Source organism: Lipotes vexillifer, unplaced genomic scaffold (assembly GCF_000442215.2).
Source record: "Lipotes vexillifer unplaced genomic scaffold, Lipotes_vexillifer_v1.1 scaffold129, whole genome shotgun sequence".
In the NCBI taxonomy this organism is placed as follows: Eukaryota; Metazoa; Chordata; class Mammalia; order Artiodactyla; family Lipotidae; genus Lipotes; species Lipotes vexillifer.
Window position 1 is genome coordinate 3,089,071 of NW_006777287.1, and position 11,010 is coordinate 3,100,080.

Here is an 11,010-nt window from a genome sequence, read left to right on the forward strand (position 1 = left end):
TGTTAAGTATATTGTCTGATTTAGAAATCTCTAATACTGTAATAGGGTGGTATGTTGACCACATAACTCTAGTATAAAAGTTAAAGGACAAAAGTATTAAAAATAGGGAGGAGATATGGGGATATATGTATATGTATAGCTGATTCACTTTGTCATAAAGCAGAAATGAACACACGATTGTAAAGCAATTATACTCCAGTAAAGATGTTTAAAATATATCTACAATAATTTGTTAATGGCTACACAATATAAATACATGTAAACTGTGACATCAAAAACATAAAATGGAGGGAGCAAAAGGGTAGAGTTTTTGTATACAACCAATATTAAGTTGTTATTATCTTAAGTAGACTGTTATATCAATAAAATGTTTCCAGTAAGCCTCAGGGTAACCACACACAAAAAATCCTATAATACATGAACACAAAATAAAGAAAAGAGAATCAAAGTACACTACTGTGGAAAAATCATCAATTGAAAAGGAAGACAGTAAGAGAAGTAAAAAGGAGCAAAGGAACTTCAAAACAGCCAGAGGACAATTAATAAGCTTTTAATCGTAAGTCCTTACCTATAAAAAATTACTTTGAATGTAAATAGATTAAATTCTCCAATCAAAAGGCATAAAGTTACTTAATGATTAAGTAAAAACAAGACCCAGCTATATGTTGCCTATAAGAGACTCACTTCAGCTTCAAGGACACACATAGGCTCAAAGTGAAGGGGTGAAAAAGATATTCCACGGAAATGAAAACCAGAAGAGAGCAGGGGTACTATACTTATATCAGACAAAACAAACTTTATTTTTTTTTATTGAATGAAAGATTTTTTAAATTCTAAAGTGCTTTACAATTTTTATGTTTCACATACATGATTTCATTATAATCCCATAATAACCCTTTTTTTGCCTCTACCCCTATATTGCCCCTCTCTCCTTCTCTCCCCACACTGATAATCACTGTTCCCTATATCTGTGAGTCTGCTTCTTTTTAGTTTTATTCACTAGTTTGTTGTATTTTTTAGATTCCACATATAAGTGATATCATACAGTATTTTTCTTCTCTGTCTTACTTATCTCACTTAGCATAATATCCCCCCAAGTCCATCACGTTGGTGCAAATGGAAAAATTTCATTCTTTAGAGAAAACAGATTTTAAGTCAAAAATTGTAAGGAGAAAAAGGGCTCAATTCATCAAGAGGATAACAATTGTAAATATATATGCACCCAACATAAGAGCACCTAAACATATTAAGCAAACACTAACAGATCTGAAGGGAGTAATAGACAACAGTATGATAACAATAGGGACTTCAATAAACCAGTTTTGACAATGGATAGATCACCCAGATAGGCAATCAATCTGGAAACATTAGATTTGAACTATACTTTAGACCAAATGAACCTAACAGACATATACCAAACATTCCATTCACAATGAGCATAACACACATCCTTCTCAAGTGCACATGCAACGTTCTCCAGGATAGATCATATGTGTTCACAAAACAAGTCTTAGCAAATTTTAAAAGATTGAAAACATGTCAAGTATCTTTTCTGACCACATGATATAAAACTAGAAATCAATGAATAAGGAAAATTGGAAAATTCACAAATATGTGGAAATTAAACAACACATGCCTGACCAATCAATGGGTCAAAGATGATCAAAAGGGAAATCAAAAATATCTTGAAATAAATGAAAATGGAAACACAACATACCAAAACATATAGGATGAAGCTAGAGAAGTCCTGAAAAGGAAGTTGATAGTTATAATGCCTACATTAAAAAAAAGAAAGATCAAGGAGCTTCAAGAAGGTGGAAGAATAAGACACGGAGATCACCTTTCTCTTGACAAATACATCAGAAATACATCCACAAGTGGAACAGCTCCTATAGAATACCTACTGAACGCTGGCAGAAGACCTCAGCTCTCCCAAAAGGTAAGAAACTCCCCACGTACCTGGGTAGGGCAAAAGAAAAAAGAAAAAACAAAGACAAAAGAATAGGGACGGGACCTGCACCAGTGGGAGGGAGCTGTGAAGGAGGAAAGGTTTCCACACACTAGCCTTCCACACGAAGCCCCCTCACGGGCAGGGACTGCGGGTGGCAGAGGGGGGGAGGTTCAGAGCCATGGAGGAGAGCGCAGCAACAGGGGTGCAGAGGGTAAAGCGGAAAGATTCCTGCAGAGAGGACCGGTGCTGACCAGCACTCACCAGCCCAAGAGGCTTGTCTGCTCACCCGCTGGGGCAGATGGGGGCTGGGAGCTGAGGCTCGGGCTTCTGTCGGATCCCAGGGCAAGGACTGGGGTTGGCTGCGTGAACACAGCCTGAAGGGACTAGTGTGCCACAGCTAGCTGGGAGGGAGTCCAGGAAAATGTCTGGACCTGCTGAAGAGGCAAGAGACCTTTTCTTCCCTCTTTGTTTCCTGGTGTGTGAGGAGGAGGGGATTAAGAGCGCCGCTTAAAAGAACTCCAAAGACTGGCGCAAGCCGCGGCTATCAGCGTGGACACCAGAGACGGGCATGGGATGCTAAAGCTGCTGCTGCCGCCACCAACAAGCCTGTGTGCAAGCACAGGTCACTATCCACACCTGCCCTTCTGGGAGCCTGGGCAGCCCACCACTGCCAGGGTCACGTGATGCAGGGACAACTTCCCCGGGAGAACACACGGCACGCCTCAGCCTGGTGCAGAGTCATGCTGGGCTCCGCCGTAGCAGGCTTGCCCTGCATCCGTACCCCTCCCACCCCTGGCCTGAGTGAACAAGAGCCCCCGAATCAGCTGCTCCTTTAACCCCATCCTGTCTAAGCAAAGAACAGACGCCCTCCAGTGACCTACATGCAGAGGCAGGTCCAAATCCAAAGCTGAACACCTGGAGCAGTGTCAACAAGAAAGAGAAAGGGAAACTTCTCCAAGCATCCTCAGGAGCAGCAGATTAAATCTCTACCATCAACTTGATGTACCTTGCATGTGTGGAATACCTGAATAGACAACGAATCATCCCTAATAAAGGAGGTGGACTTTGGGAGCAAAGACATATATTTTTTCCCTTTTTCTATTTTTCTGGGGGGGTGAAAGGCTCCTGGTTCTCCAACCAGGCATCAGGGCAGTGTCTCTGAGGTGGGAGAGCCAACTTCAGGACACTGGTTCACAAGAGACCTCCCAACTCCACATAATATCAAATGGCAAAAATCTCCCAGAGATCTCCATCTCAACACCAAGACCCAGCTTCACTCAACAAAGAGCAAGCTAAAGTGCTGGACACCCTATGCCAAACAACTAGCAAAACAGGAACAAAATCCCACCCATTAGCAGAGAGACTGTCTAAAATCATAATAGGGCCACAGACAACACAAAACACACCACCAGACGCGGGCCTGCCCAAAAGAAATACAAGATCCAGGCTAACCCAGCAGAACACAGGCACTAGGGCCCTCCACCAGGAGCCCTACAGAACCCACTGAAGCAACCTTAGCCACCGGGGACAGACAGCAAAAACAACGGGAACTACGAACCGGCAGCCTGCAAAAAGGAGACCCCAAACACAGTAAGATAAGCAAAATGAGAAGGCAGAAAAACACACAGCAGATGAAGGAGCAAGGTAAAAACCCACCAGACCTAACAAATGAAGAGGAAATAGGCAGTCTACCTGAAAAAGAATTCAGAAAAATGATAGTAAAGTTGATCCAAAATCTAGGAAATAGCATAGAGAAAATACAAGAAACGTTTAACAAGGAACTAGAAGAACTAAAGAGCAAACAAACGATGATGAACAACAGAGTAAATGAAATTACAAATTCCCTAGAAGGGATCAAGAGCAGAATAACTAAGGCAGAAGAACGGATAAGTGACCTGGAAGATAAAATATTGGAAATAACTACTGCAGAGCAGAATAAAGAAAAAAGAATGAAAAGAACTGAGGACAGTCTCAGAGACCTCTAGGACAACATTAAATGCACCAACATTCGAATTATATGGGTCCCAGAGGAACAAGAGAAAAAGAAAGGGACTGAGAAAATATTTGAAGAGGTTATAGTTGAAAACTTCCCTAATATGGGAACGGAAAGAGATAATCAAGTCCAGGAAGCACAGAGAGACCCATACAGGATAAATCCAAGGAGAAACACACCAAGACACATATTAATCAAACTATCAAAAATTAAATACAAAGAAAAAATATTAAAAGCAGCAAGGGAAAAACAAAAAATAACACACAAGGGAATCCCCATAAGGTTAATAGCTGGTCTTTCAGCAGAAACTCTGCAAGCCAGAAGAGAGTGACAGGACATATTTAAAGTGATGAAGGAGAACAACCTACAACCAAGATTACTCTACCCAGCAAGGATTTCATTCAGATTTGATGTAGAAATTAAAACCTTTAAAGACAAGCAAAAGCTAAGAGAATTCAGCACTACCAAACCAGCTTTACAACAAATGTTAAAGGAACTTCTCTGGGCAGGAAACACAAGAGAAGGAAAAGACCTATTAAAACAAACCCAAAACAATTAAGCAAATGGTAATAGGAACATACATATCGATAATTACCTTAAATGTAAGTGCATTAAATGTTCCAACTAAGAGACATAGACTATCTGAATGGATACAAAAACAAAACTCGTATATATGCTGTCTACAAGACACCCACTTCAGACCTAGGGACACATACAGACTGAAAGTGAGGCAATGGAGAAAGATATTCCATGCAAATGGAATTCAAAAGAAAGCTGGCATAGGAATTCTCATAACAGACAAAACACACTTTAAATTAAAGACTATTACAAGAGACAAAGAAGGACACTACATAATGATCAAGGGATCGATACAAGAAGATATAACAATTGTAAATATTTATGCAGCCAAGATAGGAGCACTTCAATACATACAGCAAATACTAACAGGCATAAAAGGGGAAATTGACAATAACACAAACATAGTAGGGGACTTTAACACCTCACTTTCACCAATGGACAGATCATCCAAAATGAAAATAAATAAGGAAACACAAGCTTTAAATGATACATTAAACAAGATGGACTTAATTGATATTTATAGGACATTCCATCCAAAAACAACAGAATACACATTCTTCTCAATTACCCATGAAACATTCTCCAGGATAGATCATATCTTGGGTCACAAATCAAGCCTTTGCAAATTTAGGAAAACTGAAATTATATCAAGTATCTTTTCGGACCACAATGCTATGAGACAAGATATCAATTACAGGAAAAAATCTGTAAAAAATGCAAGCACATGGAGGCTAAACAATACACTACTTAATAACGAAGAGATCACTGAAGAAATCAAAGAGGAAATCAAAAAGTACCTACAAAAAAATGACAGTGAAAACACGACGACCCAAAACCTATGAGATGCAGCAAAAGCAGTTCTAAGAAGGAAGTTTATTGCAATACAATCCTACGATAAGAAACAAGAAACATCTCAAATAAACAACATAACCTTACACATAAAGCAATTAGTGAAAGAAGAACAAAAAACCCCCAAAGCTAGCAGAAAGGAAAGAAATAATAAAGACCAGATCAGAAATAAATGAAAAAGAAATGAAGGAAATGATAGCAAACGTCAATAAAGCTAAAAACTGGTTCTTTGAGAAGATAAAAGAAACTGATAAACCATTACCCAGACTCATCAAGAAAAGAAGGGAGAAGACACAAAACAATAGAATTAGAAGTGAAAAAGGAGAAGTAACAACTGACACGGCAGAAATACAAAGGATCATGAGAGATTACTACAAGCAACTCTATGCCAATACAATGGACAACCTGGAAGAAATGGACAAATTCTTAGAAATGAACAACCTTCTGAGACTGAACCAGGAAGAAATAGAAAATATGAACAGACTAATCACAAGTACTGAAATTGACACTGTGATTAAAAATATTCCAACAAACAAAAGCCCAGGAACAGAAGGCTTCACAGGCAAATTCTATCAAACATTTAGAGAAGAGCTAACACCAACCCTTCTCAAACTCTTCCAAAAGAAAGCAGAGGGAGGAACATTCCCAAACTCATTCTATGATGCCACCATCACCCTGATACCAAAACCAGACAAAGATGTCACAAAGAAAGAAAACTACAGTCCAATATCACTGACGAACATAGATGCAACAATCCTCAACAAAATACTAGCAAACAGAATCCAACTGCACATTCAAACGATCATACACCATGATCAAGTGGGGTTTATCCCACGAATGTAAGGATTCTTCCATATACACAAATCAATCAATGTGATACACCATATAAACAGTTTGAAGGAGAAAAACCATATGATCATCTCAATAGATGCAGAGAAAGCTTTCGACAAAATTCAACACCCATTTATGATAAAAACCCTGAAGAAAGTAAGCATAAAGGGAACTTTCCTCAACATAATAAAGGTCATATATGACAAACACACAGCCAACATCGTCTTCAATGGTGAAAAACTGAAAGCATTTCCACTAAGATCAGGAACAAGACAAGGTTGCCCAGTCTCACCATTATTATTCAACATAGTTTTGGATGTTTCAGCCACAGTAATCAGAGAAGAAAAGGAAATAAAAGGAATCCAAATTGGAAAAGAAGAAGTAAAGCTGTCACTGTTTGCAGATGACATGATACTATACATAGAGAATCCTAAAGATGCTACCAGAAAACTACTAGAGTTAATCGATGAATTTGGTAAATAGCAGGATACAAAATTATTGCACAGAAATCTCTCACATTCCTATACACTAATGATCAAAAATCCGATAGTGAAATTAAGAAAGCATTCCCATTTATCATTGCAACAAAAAGAATAAAATATCTAGAAATAAATCTACCTAAGGAGACTAAAGGACTATAAGCAGAAAATTATAAGACACTGATGAAAGAAATTAAATATGATACAAATAGATGGAGAGATATACCATGTTCTTGGATTGGAAGAATCAACATTGTGAAAATGACTCTACTACCCCAAGAAATTTACAGATTCAATGCAATCCCTATCAAATTACCAGTGGTATTTTTCACAGAACTAGAACAAAAAAATTCACAAGTTGTATGGAAACACAAAATACACCGAATAGCCAAAGCAATTTTGAGAAAGGAAAACGGAGCTGGAGGATCCAGGCTCCCTGACTTCAGACTCTGTTACAGTGCTACAGTAATCAAGAAAGTATGCTACTGGCGCAAAAACAGAAATATGGATCAAAGGAAAAGGATAGAAAGCCCAGAGATAAACCCATGCACATATGGTCACCTTATTTTTGATAAAGGAGGCAAGAATATACAATGGAGAAAAGAAAACCTCTTCAATAAGTGGTGCTGGGAAAACTGGACAGGTACATGTGAAAGTATGAAATTAGAACACTCCCTAATGCCATACACAAAAATAAACTCAAAATGGATAAAAGACCTAAATGTAAATCCAGAAACTATCAAACTCTTAGAGGAAAACATAGGCAGAACACTGTATGACATAAATCACAGCAAGATCCTTTTTGACCCACCTCCTAGAGAAATGGAAATAAAAACAGAAATAAACAAATGGGACCTAATGAAACTTAAAAGCCATTGCACAGCAAAGGAAACCATAAACAGGACCAAAAGACAACCCTCAGAATGGGAGAAAATATTTGCAAATGAAGCAACTTACGAAGGATTATTCTCCAAAATTTACAAGCCGTTTATGCAGCTCAATAACATAAAAACAAACAACCCAATCGAAAAATGGGCAGAAGAGCTAAACAGACACTTCTCCAAAGAGGATATACAGATTGCCAACAAACACATGAAAGAATGCTCAACATCATTAATCATTAGAGAAATGCAAATCAAAACTGCAATGTGATATCATCTCCCATCTGTTAGAATGGCCATGATCAAAAAATCTAGAAACAATAAATGCTGGAGAGTGTGTGCAGAAGAGGGAACCCTCTTGCACTGTTGGTGGGAATGTAAATTGATACAGCCAGTATGGAGAACAATATGGAAGTTCCTTTAAAAAGTACAAATAGAAATACCATACGACCCAGCAATCCCACTACTGGGCATATACCCTGAGCCAACCATAATTCAGAAGAGTCATGTACCAATATGTTCACTGAAGCTCTATTTACAATAGCCAGGACATGGAAGCAACCTGAGTGTCCATCAACGTATGAATGGATAAAGAAGATGTGGCCCAGATATACAATGGACTATTACTCAGCCATAAAAAGAAATGAAATTGAGTTATTTGTAGTGAGGTGGATGGACCTAGAGTCTGTCATACAGAGTGAAGTAAGTCAGAAAAAAAAAAAGAAAGAGAAAGACAAATACCATATGCTAACACATATATATGGAATTTAAGAAAAAATATGTCATGAAGAACCTATGGGTAAGACAGGAATAAAGACACAGACCTACTAGAGAACAGACATGAGGATATGGAGAGGGGGAAGGGTGAGCTGTGACAAAGCGAGAGAGAGGCATGGACATATATACACTACCAAACGTAAGGTAGATAGCTAGTGGGAAGCAGCCGCATAGCACAGGGAGATCAGCTCGGTGCTTTGTGACCGCCTGGAGGGGTGGGATAGGGAGGGTGGGAGGGAGGGAGACGCAAGAGGGAAGAGATATGGGAACATATGTATATGTATAACTGATTCACTTTGTTATAAAGCAGAAACTAACACACGCTTGTAAAGCAATTATACTCCAATAAAGATGTTACAAAAAAAGAGAGAAAGATCTCATATAAACAACCTCATGGAACTAGAAAAACAGAACCAAATTAAACCCAAATTTAGCAGAAGTAAGGAGATACCAAAGATTATGCAAAAATAAGTGATATAGAGTATTAGAAAAATAATTGAAAAGATCAAGAAAATCAAGGTTTTGGGTTTTTTTGAATTTTATTTTACTTATTGTTTTATACAGAGGTTCTTATTAGTTTTCCGTTTTTTACACATTATTGTATATGTGTCAATCCCAATCTCCCAATTCATCACACCAACCCCCACCACCACTTTCCCCCCCTTGGTGTCCATACATGTTTTCTACATCTGTGTCTCAATTTCTGCCCTGTAAACCAGTTAATCTGTACCATTTTTCTAGGTTCCACATATATGCGTTAATATACAATATTTGTTTTCCTCATTTTGACTTACTTCACTCTGTATGACAGTCTCTAGATCCATCCATGTCTCTCCAAATGATCCAATTTCGTTCTTTTTAATAGCTGAGTAATATTCCATTGTATATATGTACCACATCTTCTTTATCCATTCATCTGTTGATGAGCATTTAGGTTGCTTCCATGAGCTGGCTATTGTAAACAGTGCTGCAATGAACATTGGGGTCCCTGTGTCTTTTTGAATTATGGTTTTCTCTGGGTTAAAAGATAAACAAAAGTGACAAACTTTCAGCTACACTACGAAAAAATGAGAGAAGACTTAAATAAATAAAATTATAAATGAAAGGACAGACATTACAAGGGATAATAAGAGACTACTGTGAATAATTATATGCCAAAAATTTGGATGACCTAGAAGAAATGGAAAAAATCCTAGAAACATACAAACTACCATATCTGAATCATAAAGCAATAGAAAATCTGAAGGGACAAATAACAAGTAAGGAGATTGAATCAGTAATCAAAAACCTTCCTATAAAAAAAAGCCCAGCACCAGATGGCCTTGTGTGGGTGAAATCTATCGAACATTTAAGAAAGAATTAATGCCAACTCTTCTCAAACTCTTCCAAATAATTGAGAGGAAGAAACAGTCTCCAACTCATTGTATGAGGACAGCATTACCCCGATACCAAAGCCACATAAGGGTACTATAAGGAAAGCAAACCACCGACTAGTATCCCTAATGAATATAGATGCAACAATTCTCAACAAAATACTAGCAAAATGAATTCAACAGCATATTGAAAGGATCATACACAGTGATTACAGGAGATTTATCCCTGGGATGCAAGGATGGCTCAACATACACAATAATAAATGTGACACACCACATTAATAAAATAAAAGACAAAAATCATATGATTATCTCAACAGATGCATAACAAGCATTTGAGAAAGTTAAACATCCTCTCATGATAAAAACTCTCAATAAATTGGGTGTAGAAGGGACATACCTTAATGCAGTAAAAGCTGTATATAACAAACCCATGGCTACTATCATACTCAAGGGTGAAAATTTGAAAGATTTTCCCTTTAAAAGCAAGAACAAGACAAGTGTGCCCACTCTTACCACTACTACTCAACAAAGTACAGGAAGCCCTAGCCAGAGCAATTAGGCAAAAAAAGAAAAAATAATAAAAGGCATTCAGTTTGGAAAGGAAGGAGTAAAATAATCTCTGTTTGCAGATGACTTAATATTGTGTATAGAAAATCCTAAAGACTCCACTAAAAACTGTTTGAACTAATAAATTCAGTAAAATTTCAGGATGTAAAATCAACATGCAAAAATCAGCTGTGTTTCAATACACTATCAACAAAATAAAATAATCCCATTTACAATAGCCTCAAAAAAAAAAGTACTTAGGAATAAATTTCACCAAGAGATGAAATATCTATACACCAAAACCTATAAGACATTGATGAAATAAACTGAAAAAGACACAAATAAATGGAATGATATCCCATGTTCATGGATCAGAAGAGTTAATATTGTTAAAATGTCCATACTACCAAAAGCCCTCTACAGATTCAATGCAACCCCTATCAAAATTCCAAGAGGAATTTTTCACAGAAATAGAAAAAGCAATCCTAAAATTCATATGGAACCACAAAAGCCCCCAAAACCCAAAGCAATCTTGAGACGGAACAAAGCTAGAGGCATCACACATCCTGATTTCAACATTATTACAAAACTGTAGTAATCAAAACAGTATGGTATTGGCATAAAAACAGACAGCTAGACCAATGAAAAAGAATGAAGAGCCCAGAAATAAATCCATGCATATATGGTCAACTAATATTTGACAAGAGAGCCAAAAATAATCAATAGGGAAAGAATAGCCTCTTCAATA